Raw genomic sequence first — 12,195 nt, 5'->3', positions numbered from 1 at the left:
TTAACGTTGCAAGTCAATTGCCATCCCACGTTAGTAGTCACGTTAACTAAGTTAACGTGAATGCTAACGTGATTCTTCCATGCTTCATTTGTCCTGAAATCAAGCAATTAAAGTGCATCAAAGCTCTAGCCTAAATCATGAGATCAAGCATCACTAAAATATCATGTAATTCTAGCAAAAATCTCATGAAATCATGCAAAAATCACAATAGTTTCTTGAATGAAGGTGTAAGTGTATTTCCACCCAAAACTTGCCTTGTTTACTAGGAAAAATGCATGAAACTACCCTAAAACAGTAAAGAAAAGGTCAGTGAAACTATCCTAGATGCCCTGGCATCACAACACCAAACTTAAAGCTTGCTTGTCCCTAAGCAAGTACTAAAGCATAAGCAAAATGAAATAAAAGAACAAGAAGAAAAGATGGGAATAGCATTCATGGTTCATGGAGTTTCATGCATAGCAACTTAGGTTCTTTCTTTTTAGGTTTCAAGCCTTTATCACATCCCTAGTCACTCTCTTGATTGCATCCCTTGAGGCTTCTTTCTTATTGATCCTTCTCTTTAAGCTTATTACATTTTTCTTTCGGCTAATGCTCTGTAAGAGGGCGACTTTTTATGATAAGTTTTCTGCCAACACTCCCAAACCAGTTGGTTTTAAGGTGCTAGGTGTTAAGACACCCCTAAGGACTTACTCCCTCAAGTCTCTTTCCCTCATACATACACACCACAGGCACATGGTTTGTCATTCTTTCTTTCTTGAGACCTTGGTGTCCAGCACCTCTTTGGGTTACTAAGTGCTCTGTAACAAGGGTTACTCTTGATAGTGGACTTTCAGCTGATAATCCCGGATTAGTTAATCTAAGTTACCAAGTGATAAGGCACCCCTAGGAGCTTATTCATCCAAGTAGATCCCTTGTACATAAACACCACAGACACATGCCTCAGTTTCACTACCCTTGGTGCCTAGCATTGTTCCTTTTTGTGTTCCCTTTCTTATTTCCACTTGTACTACTCTTTATCTTTACTTGTTGGGATCTTATTATTTAGCTAGCCTCAAGGAATCTGTCTCAAATTTATGACTTAGGATGGATAGTTGCTTTCTTTCCTTTCTTGGTGAACCAACTTAGCTTACTAATCATCCTACCACAAACACTTAGAATGCACTTCACACAATGACTCCGTTCTTGTTCTTTCCATAACATTTTCTTTTTTTTTTGATTAACTTAAAGAGACAAGCATACAAGTAGGCAAGATGACAGTGAGCATTCAAGACATTAGGCTCAATAACATAGACCTAAGCAAAGAAGAATTAAAGACAGAATTGAAAAGGTTCCAACTAACGAGCAATTATTAATATAAGGTGCAATTGAACTTCCAGAATTAAGTAACAATACAACCTTCGAGTGATGGTTTCTAGTTGTCCTCCTTTTTGTCATCGTCCATGGTCTTTGCTACTTTACCTCCTTGGATGAAGGTGCACCATTTCCTCATAAGGTTCCTCAGGTTGGGTTGCCTCCCAACAGAGCGCTCTTTTAGCGTTGCTAGCTCAACGATTTCTCCATTACTTGAGATGATACTTTACTCTGGGGTTTTCCCCCATATTGCCCATATAATGCTTCAGCCTTTGTCCGTTCACAGTGAAAGTCCTCTCTGAACTTTCATCCATGATTTCTATGTGTCCATATGGCGAGACTTTTGTGACAAGAAAAGGTCCGGACCACCTTGATTTGAGTTTTCCTGGGAACAGTCTCAATTTGGAATTGTAGAGGAGTACTTGTTACCCCTTTTCGAAACTCCTGGGTGCAATATGCATGTCATGCCTTCTCTTTTCTTTTTCTTTATAAATCTTGGCATTTTCATAGGCTTGTGATCTAAATTCCTCTATCTCTTGCAGCTGCAAGATCCTCTTTGCACCAGCAGTAATGCTGTCAAAATTCAGTATCTTGAGAGCCCAGAGAGCTTTGTGTTCCAGCTCCAGCGGTAAATGACATGCTTTCCCATACACCAGTTGATATGTGGACATTCCAATTGGTGTTTTGAATGCTGTTCGGTATGCCCAAAGAGCATCATCTAGCTTCTTCACCCAATCCTTTCTTGATGCACCTACAGTCTTTTCCAAAATTCTTTTTAGCTCTCGGTTGGATATCTCAATTTGGCCACTTGTTTGGGGATGATAAGGTGTGGCAACCTTATGTTTTACCCCATATTGTAGGAGGAGAGCTTCTAGTGGTCTGTTACAAAAATGACTCCCTCCGTCACTGATAAGTGCTCTGGGGACTCCAAAACGGCTAAAGATGTTCTTCCTGAGGAAGTTCATGACCATCTTGTTATCATTCGTTGGAGTGGCAATCCTCTACCCACTTGGAAACGTAATCCACTGCTACCAAGATGTACTTGTTAGAGTATGAGGTTGGGAATGGTCCCATGAAATCGATTCCCCATACATCAAACAGTTCCAGTTCCAGGATGAAATTTTGTGGCATCGCATTTCCTTTGGGCAAGTTTCCAGATCTTTGGCATTCATTGCAGCTCTTTACTAGTTCTTTAGCATCCTTAAAAAGGGTGGGCCAAAAGAATCCACTTTGTAACACCTTTGCTGCAGTTCTGTCCCCTCCAAAATGGCCTCCATAGCATGATCCGTGGAAATTCCATAGGACCTCTCGTCCTTCTTCTTCCGAGACGCATCTTCTAAGGATTCCATCTGAACACTTCTTGAAGAGATATGGCTCATCCCAGACCAAATATTTTGCATCATTTATGAGCTTTCTTTTTTAATGTTTATTGATCCCGGGAGGTAGAACACCGGTTGCCTTGAAGTTGGCAATGTCTGCAAACCATGGTGCTTTGTGAATTGTCATCAATTGCTCATCAGGGAAGAGCTCGTTCACACTTGTATCATGTGTTCCACCTTCCTCATGATGGATTATGGATAAGTGATTTGCTACCTTGTTCTCCACTCCTTTCTTGTCTCTGATTTCAATATTGAATTCTTGCAACAATAAGATCCATCTTATTAGTCTTAGTTTTGGTTCTTGCTTGGCAAATAAATATTTAAGTGCTGTATGATCCATGAAAATAATCACTTTAGCACCAATGAGATATGATCTGAACTTGTCACATGCAAAAACTATTGTTAGCAACTCCTTTTCAGTAGTGGTATAGTTTCTTTGAGCATCATTGAGGACTTTGCTAGCATAGTATATCACATGGACTAAATTATCTTTCCTCTGCCCTAACACGGCCCCAAGTGCAAAATCAGATGCATCACACATCAAGTAAGTTCCAATCAGGTGGGGAAATGATAGGGGCAGAGGACAATTTCTTTTTCAAGTTTTCAAATGCTTGCATGCATTTCTCATCAAAATTAAATGGTGTATCAGACATTAGGAGATTGCTTAAGGGCTTGGCTATCTTTGAAAAATCTTTAATAAACCTTCTATAAAAGCCAGCATGCCCCAAAAAACTCCTAATTGCCTTGACATCACTGGGTGGAGGTAACTTTTCAATTAGCTCCACCTTAGCTCTGTCTACCTCAATGCCTTGATTAGAAACTTTATGGCCAAGAACTATTCCCTCTGTCACCATGAAGTAACATTTTTCCCAGTTCAAGACTAAGTTGGTTTCTTGACATTTTTTCAATACCAAGGCAAGATGGGTTAGGCAACTAGGGAAGGAATCTCCAAATACTGAGAAGTCATCCATGAAAACTTCAATGAACTTCTCTATCATATCTGAGAAGATGGAGAGCATGCAGCGTTGGAAGGTTGCGGGTGCATTACATAGCCCGAATGGCATGCGCCTATAGGCAAACACTCCATATGGGCAAGTGAATGATGTTTTCTCTTGGTCTCTTGGATCAAACACTATTTGGTTGTATCCTGAATACCCATCTAGAAAACAATAATATGCATGTCCCGCAAGTCTTTCCAACATTTGGTCCATGAAGGGAAGTGGGAAATGATCCTTTCTTGTGGCCTCATTAAGTTTCCTGTAGTCAATACACATTCTCCAGCCGGTAATGGTTCTTGTAGGGATTAGCTCATTCCTTTCGTTGGGTACCACAGTGATTCCCCCTTTCTTGGGAACCACCTGAACTGGACTGACCCATTGACTGTCTGAGATTGGATAGATTACTCCTCCCTACCACAACTTCATGACTTCTTTCTGCACTACTTCTTTCATTGCTAGATTTAACCTTCTTTGGGGATGAATGGAAGGTCTGGCACCTTCTTCTAAAAGTATTTTATGCATGCATATGGCTGAACTGATTCCCTTTAAGTCAGCAAGTGTCCATCCAATCGCATCTTTATGCCGTCGTAAGACTTGAAGCAATTCTTCCTCTTGTTGTTGGCTGAGAGCTGAATTTATGATTACTGGATAGCTTTTATTTTCTCCCAAGTATGCATACTTAAGAGTGGTTGGCAGTGCCTTAAGCTCCAATTTGGGTGCTTCTTTTCTTTCCTCCTTCTCTTCTAGCCCACTTTGAACATGTATTTCAGCGGCTGCAGCTTCTTCGCTTATTGCTAACTCTTCTTCTGTTGATGCTTCAAGCTCTTCTTTAAGAGTTTCTTGTACCAAAGCTTCTACTAAGTCCAGCCTCATACATTCTCCCAATAAGTCATGTGGGTATCTCATGGCCTTAAACACATTGAATGTCATTTTCTCCTCGTGTAATCTGAGGACAAGTTCTCCCTTTTGGACATTAATAATGGCTTCAGCAGTGGCTAAAAATGGCCTCCCCAGGATGATGGAGGTCTTAGCTCCTTCTTCCATGTCTAGTACTACGAAATCTGCTAGGAAAATGAAGTCTCCCACCTTCACCAACAAGTCTTCTACTACCCCATGGGGAAATTTGAATGACCTGTCTGCTAGTTGGAGGGCCATTCTTGTTGGTTTGACTTCTTCAATCTTCATCTTTTTCATCATTGCTAGAGACATTAGGTTTATGCTGGCTCCTAGATCACATAAGGCCTTTTCCACAGTGATTTCTTCAATGATACAGGGGATTTGGAAACTCCCAGGATCCTTCAATTTTTGAGGCAATTTGTGTTGGATGATGGCGCTGCATTCTTCTGTAAGTACCACAGTCTCATTATTCTTCCAGCTTCTCTTTTTGGTCATCAACTCCTTCAAGAACTTGGCATAGAGTGGCATTTGCTCGATTGCTTCAGCAAAGGGTATGTTTATTTGTAATTTCTTGAAGATCTCCAAGAATCTTGAGAATTGGTTGTCCTCTCCCTTCTTCTTTAATTGCAACTGCTGTGGGTATAGGACCTTTGAGAGGCATGGATTGGGTACTTCCCCTTCTTGATATGACTTGGGGATTGAGGTGTGAGACTTCTCATGTCCCTTGTTTTCTTCATCCAATTCCTTCTCTGGTGGTTTCTTGTGGGTCTCCTTCAGTTCCTTCCCACTTCTGAGGGTGATGGCCTGACATTCTTCCCTTGGTATTGAGTTAATATTGCTGCAATTGTTGTGCCCAGGGGTTTGTTTGAATAAGAATTCAATCTGTGTTTCCAGTTTCTTGATGGCAGCATCTTGATTCTGCATGTTAGATTGCACTTCTTCTCGAAATTCTTTACTATCTTGAATATCTTTGCATAGTACTTGGAGTAGACCCTCAATCTTTGAAAGCCTATCATCTGTGGATGATGGTGGGTTGAGATTAGGTGATTGAGAATGTTGGCTAGATGGATGTTGGTAATATCTCTGAGAGGTGTTTTGATGAGTGGCATTGTTGTTGGAGTTGAAGTTGGAACGTCTCAGATCTTGTCCTTGGTCTTGTTGGTTTCCCCATCCGAAGTTGGGGTGATTTCTCCATCCAGAATTGTATGTTTTGGAGTATGGATCATGGACTTGTCTAGGTGAATTTCCCATATAGTTGGCTTGCTCCCAGTCACCTTCTTCTCCTATGTTTACTCCTTCATGAGTTGGTGATGAGGTGATGGCTGCTGCAACTTGGTTCTCTTCCACCTTCTTGGTAAGATCTGCTAGCTGCTTGGTGATCATCTTATTTTGGGCTAACAGTGCATCCATGTGGTTCAGCTCCATTACTCCTCTAGTGTTGCTTCTTTCAGAGGCATAGAAGTAGTCATTCTCAGCAACTGTTTCAATGACATCTATGGCTTCTTCAACAGTTTTCTTCTTGTTCAAAGAACCTCCTGATGAATGATCTACAACCTTTTTTGACTCATAGGAAAGACCTTCATAGAAGATGTGGAGTTGAACCCACTCATTAAACATCTCTGGTGGGCATCTCCTTGTCAAGTCTTTGAATCTCTCCCATGCTTCATAGAGTGTCTCACCATCTTGCTGCCTAAAAGTCTGCACCTCAGTTCTTAGCCTGTTAATCTTTTGAGGAGGATAAAATCTTGCTAAAAACTTGTTCACTACCTCCTCCTAGTCTGTCAGGCTTTCTTTTGGGAAGGATTCAAGCCACTTTGTTGCCTTGTCCTTGAGTGAAAAGGGGAACAAGAGCAACCTATAGACATCTGGGTGGACTCCATTTGTCTTCACTGTGTCACAAATCCTCAAGAAGGTAGTCAAGTGTTGGTTAGGGTCTTCTTGAGCACCTCCTCCAAATGAGCAATTATTTTGCACCAAAGTGATGAGCTGAGGTTTTAGCTCGAAATTGTTGGCATGAATGGTGGGTTTCTGAATGCTGCTTCCACAGTTTCCTGGATTAGGATTGATATAGGATCCTAAGACCCTCCTTTTCTTCATGATTGTTCTCCAAATTCTCTTCCATGTTGGGTTCAAAATACTCTTCCTCTTCCTCAGCACCAACAATTCTTTTTCCTCTTGCTTCCCTTTTTTGTCTCCAAAGGGTTCTCTCAGGCTCTGAATCAAAGGATGTTGAGATTTTTTCTCTTCTCCCTGTCATACAACAACCAGAATGCACAATGGGAGATATGGTGACGACAATTTTTGTTAGATTGATTGTTAGTGTGAGTGATGCAATTTATCAAACAGTTAGTGGGTTAGTGAGCTTATGATAAACTAAGAAAGGAGAACAGAAATTAGAGAGAGAATAGGGGATGAGGAAGAAATTAAAAACAAACTAAGGTAAATTACTGAATATAGAAAAGAATAACGGAAAAAAAATGCTCAATCTAGTAATCTTCTAGCTTAATCATTGTTGATTCAAAATCAATCCCCGGCAACGACGCCATAAACTTGATGCATGGAAACTTGTCTCTCAACAAATTTTCCTTCGGCAAGTAACCGAATTATCGTCAAGTAAAAACTCACTATAGAGTGAGGTCGAATCCCACAAGGATTGATTGGTCAAGCAACTTTAGTTAGAAGAATATGCTAGTTGAGCTAAACAGAATTTAAATTGAGATGCAGAAATTTAAATGACTAGAAAGTAAATAGCAGAAAATTAAGTGCAGAATCTTAAATGGGGAATTGGGGTAGTGCTCAAAAAAGTAAATGACAGAAACTAAAGAGAATGGGTAAGATCAGAAATAGAGGAATCATTGGGTTTAGGAGATGTTGCAATTCTCCAGATCAAGTTCATTCTCATTTCTTCCTCAATAAATGCATTCATTGATCTCCTTGGCAATCTTAAGTGATTGAATTCCAATTCCTTGGTAATTCAATCTCTCAATTCTTGGTCAATAGCCAATTCCTTGGTCAATTGCTCATGAGAAGAGATGAAGTATGGTCACTGATTATACCACATACATTTCCCAATTCAAGTATTGAGGGGATTATAGTCACATATCCATCCCAACCCAAATTGGTCCAGCATGAGAAAGCAATTCTAGCATGATCTCTTCATTCCTCTTCCAAGGTTCCGAAGAGATCCAATTATGGAGAGTTTCTTTTCCAAGATAACTAACCAATTGAATTAAGATTGAAAGCTTTCTAGTAAAATCAAGAGAAAAGATAGAAGAAGAAGAATGAAAATTAATATTGATCCATCAAATTACAGCAGAGCTCCCTAACCCCATGAAAGGGGTTTAGTTGTTCATAGCTCTAGGAATCAAAAATGGTAGAAAAGAAGAATTCACGATAGAAGTACAGAAAAGTAAATATGCAGAGAGTAGTTCTCTAAAAGTGCCAAAAAGTCCTGTACTAGTTCAAAACTACTCCTATATATACTACTCTTCATGATCTTCTAGTGAGTTCTTCAAGTCTTGGATATGGGCTTTGGACCTTGAGTTGAAGCAATTCTCATCTTTAGTGGGCCCAGCTTGCAGAGAAATATGAATTAGGCTCAGGCACTTAGTGAGATTAATCGTGGAATACATTTCTGGGTGCGAGAACGTTAGTGGCATTCACCTTTTCCACTAACGTTCCACCCTCATATGCCCACATTATTCTCTACGTTAGAAGTCTTAACGTGACTTCTAACGTTCCTTCTCAATTCTTGGCCAACGTTAATGGGACTCACTTTTCCCATTAACGTTGGCTTGTGCCCCTTTTCGCAAATGTTAATGGGAATCACTTTTCCCATTAACGTTGCTTGCCCTTTTCCTCCCACGTTAGGTCTTACGTTAGCTTAGCTAACGTAGCTCTTAACGTGGGCACCTATCACCTTCGAGAGCGTTAGTGACACTCACCTTTGTCACTAACGCTCCATTTGCCTTAATCCCCTACGTTAGAGTCCACGTTAACTTAGTTAACGTGGCTCTTAACGTAGTAATGAAGCCATCTTCCAACGTTAGTGACAAAAGTGAGTGTCACTAATGTTGGCTCCTTGAACCCCACTCCACGTTAACTTTCACGTTAACAATCTTAACGTGAGAGTTAACGTAGGCAATGAAAATGATTCAACGTTAGTGACAAAAGTGAGTGTCACTAACATTGGCATTGTTGATCCTTATCCACGTTAGAGTTCACGTTAACTTAGTTAACGTGACTCTTAACGTGGGGCATTGCCTAGTTTCCCAACGTTAGTGGTGTTCACTTTTACCACTAACGTTGAGGAGAAACGTTATTGGAGTTCACGTTTCTCATTAACGTGGAGTCCTCCTTTCCTTCTACGTTAAGTACCACGTTAACTTAGTTAACGTGGCTCTTAACGTAGGCTATGAAATGGCTTCGCAGGCATTATTGGTGATCACTTTTCTCATTAACGTTGCAAGTCAATTGCCATCCCACGTTAGTAGTCACGTTAACTAAGTTAACGTGAATGCTAACGTGATTCTTCCATGCTTCATTTGTCCTGAAATCAAGCAATTAAAGTGCATCAAAGCTCTATCCAAAATCATGAGATCATGCATCACTAAAATATCATGTAATTCTAGCAAAAATCTCATAAAATCATGCAAAAATCACAATAGTTGCTTGAACGAAGGTATAAGTGTATTTCCACCCAAAACTTGCCTTGTTTACTAGGAAAAATGCATGAAACTACCTTAAAACAGTAAAGAAAAGGTCAGTGAAACTGGCCTAGATGCCCTGGCATCACATCTATCTGATGATTAGTTCTCCGTTTAGTTTAGGATATTGGCTTAAGTAGGCTCAATCTGATATTATGTTTTCTTGGGTTTGATACTTTGTGATACTTTGTCCTACTTTATGATCCTCTGTGATACTCTATTTTGCTTAGTTATATTTTGCATATTTTGTGTCACACTCTTTTTGCAGGTACCCCTCTGATGACAAAAGGGGGAGAAAGTGCTGAAAAAATTGAAACTGAAAAACAGGGGATGAAGTTCTCTTTTGAGAATTCATGATCACCCTTGTTAAAAAGGATACAATGATGCTTGATAATGCATAATGATTGATTGATTATAATTCTGATGCATTTGTTTTGATCATATGGCTGCCTGGTTGGTTATTGATGTGCATTCTTGTGATAGCTTTATGAAAATGTTTGCTACTAGTGGAATAGGAATATTCTGATTCACCTTGGTAAACATGTTTGCAGAATAAGTTATTTTTGGCAGTTCCTTTAAGCATTGAGTATGGAAAATTGCTGTGATCATTATGTGGTTAAGAATATTTTCTTATCATAAGTATGCTGCTCGGATTTGATTGGAAAATATTTTAAAACAGCAATTATGTTCAAAATTTTTCGTTGATTATTGTTTGAGCAGAGAATCAAATTATTGATAACAAATGAGTTTTGTATATCATTCAAATCTGCTCATAAATCAAGCATTTAGCATCATGTAATGAATATGCTAAATAACATTGTTACTTGAGGCTTGATTAAAATATTACAGGTGAGAGCTTCCCTTGGTAAAAATGGCATATATTAAGGGGGAGGCATGTGACATTTAGAAATGGGGAGAAATTCAAATCTTCAAAGGGAGTATTCTTTACTCAATCTTAAATTTCTTTCCATTTCAATTTTAATAATGTTTGTCATCAAGGAGGAGATTGATGAGTTTGAAAAACTCTAAATTAATATTTGTGATGAATATTATTAAAATAATTAATTACAAAATTATTAATTTGATTTTCATTTAACATATGTTAATTAATAATTTTGTGTTGCATGTTTTATAATTGGGCCGAAAATAAAATAAAATTGCTACAAGCCCAAGTGTGATTTTATTTCTAATTCCGCTTTGATTCAAAAATGATTGAAAAAGTATGGCTGAATTGTTGTGATATTAAATGGGCCAAATTGATCTATTATTGTTACAAGCCCAAGATTTTGCTATGTAGCTCCAATGCATGATCCGAAAAATAATCCATCAGGAAAGCAAATGTTATCATTTGCCTTGTGGCTTCCAACGGATTCCATTTCTTATTGTGGGATGGATTTCAAATTTAATTTTCTAGCATTGGAAACATAAATGAGAGAAAGTAATTGATTTGATGGCTTCAGTAGCTTTACATGCTACGTTATGCAAGGGAAGTTGAACTTTAATTTTACTTTATCATTAACCATTAGCTAGAGTTCAAATTTCTCTCTCCTCTCTCTCATCTTTCTTCTACCTTCGGTCATATCATTACAGAGAAAGCATGGAGGCTATGTCTAGACACCGAAGAGATGAAGAACACTCAACAAAGACCATCACAATGATGGCAAGAAAAAGAAAACATAAAGCATGCTGTGGCTGAGATATACACCAAAAATAGTAAGATTTGGTGAGGTAATCTCGAGCTCTTCATACCCAAAAAGAAAGAAGAAGATTCGGCCAGCAAGAAGGAGATCCTTGGAGAGTTGGCTTATCTTTGATTCTGCTTAACCACCACAGAAAGTAGCTAGAGTGGCGAAGTGATGGAAGAGGCAGAGATTAGAGCAGATGAAGCCATCATTATCATGAAGCATCAAGGGCCAGAAGTTCATCTTGGAGAGCAAGCCAAGGATAGAGCACTCGGATTGGTGTAGGATGATGATCAAGGAAGGACTAGAGGTATTTGCATGTTGGGTTTTGCATGAGTTACCTCTTCTCTCTCTTTGGCTGAACCGGTTATGTGTGAAGGAAAAGAAGTTAAGCTTGGTTTTTGTTTCAACTGTGAAGGCTTCTCCTCTCTATAAAAGGGGTGAAAAGTCACGGTTTGATTCAAGGAGAAAGTTTGAGAGTGCAAGGCACAGAGGTCTCATAGCTACCTAAGCTTACAAATTTTCTTCTCCTTCAAAGTATTTTGTTTTGTATTTTTTTGTTTAATTTTTTCATGTCTTGAGTCTCATGGAAAAAGGAAAATAATGAGGTTTGTATGAAAAAGCCATAGAGCGGAAAAAGGCAGAGAGTGCAAAATTAAAAGAAAAAGCCATAGATGTCCTTAGAGTTCCTTTGTACATCTGTGTTGTGTTTCATGATTTTGTGGGAATCACCTTGTAAGTTGGGTTAGCACTTTACAGTTTGTAATCTGGATGATTATATTGAAATTCCATCATTGTTGTGATTGAGACTAGATGTAGGCTGCATTGCACTTAGCAGTTGAACCAGGATATATCTAGGTGTAATTTTCTCTCTCTACTACTCTATTTCTATTTCTGGTGCACAGGAGCTAAAACCAAAAATATCTCGTGCCAAGTGACGAGACAAAAATAAAAGTCCCGTGGCTAGGGACGAGACAAAAACAGAAAAGTCTCCTCAAAGACCAGAAAGTGTAATCAAGCAAAAAAGGGGGCTAAGATTCAACCTCCCATTCTCTTAGCCACTGAAACCATCATATTATGATTTTTTGTGGTTTTGGGCAATTTTATGTATTTTCTGGCTGAAATTGAGGAGTTAGAGCAGAAGTCTGATTTAGAGACAGAGAAAGCACTGTAGATGCTGTCC

The 12,195-nt window shown here is 39.0% G+C and overlaps 1 non-coding gene across 1 annotated transcript; it reads left to right on the top strand.

The window, feature by feature from the left end:
• Positions 1 to 6,235: 6,235 nt before the first annotated feature.
• Positions 6,236 to 6,343, top strand: LOC112704529 (small nucleolar RNA R71). Its single transcript, XR_003155150.1, has one exon. It is a non-coding gene; the product is annotated as a small nucleolar RNA R71 (small nucleolar RNA).
• Positions 6,344 to 12,195: the final 5,852 nt, after the last annotated feature.

The sequence above is a fragment of the Arachis hypogaea genome, chromosome 7, assembly GCF_003086295.3.
Source record: "Arachis hypogaea cultivar Tifrunner chromosome 7, arahy.Tifrunner.gnm2.J5K5, whole genome shotgun sequence".
Taxonomy (NCBI): domain Eukaryota; kingdom Viridiplantae; phylum Streptophyta; class Magnoliopsida; order Fabales; family Fabaceae; genus Arachis; species Arachis hypogaea.
This window is presented reverse-complemented; position numbering and strand designations above follow the sequence as displayed.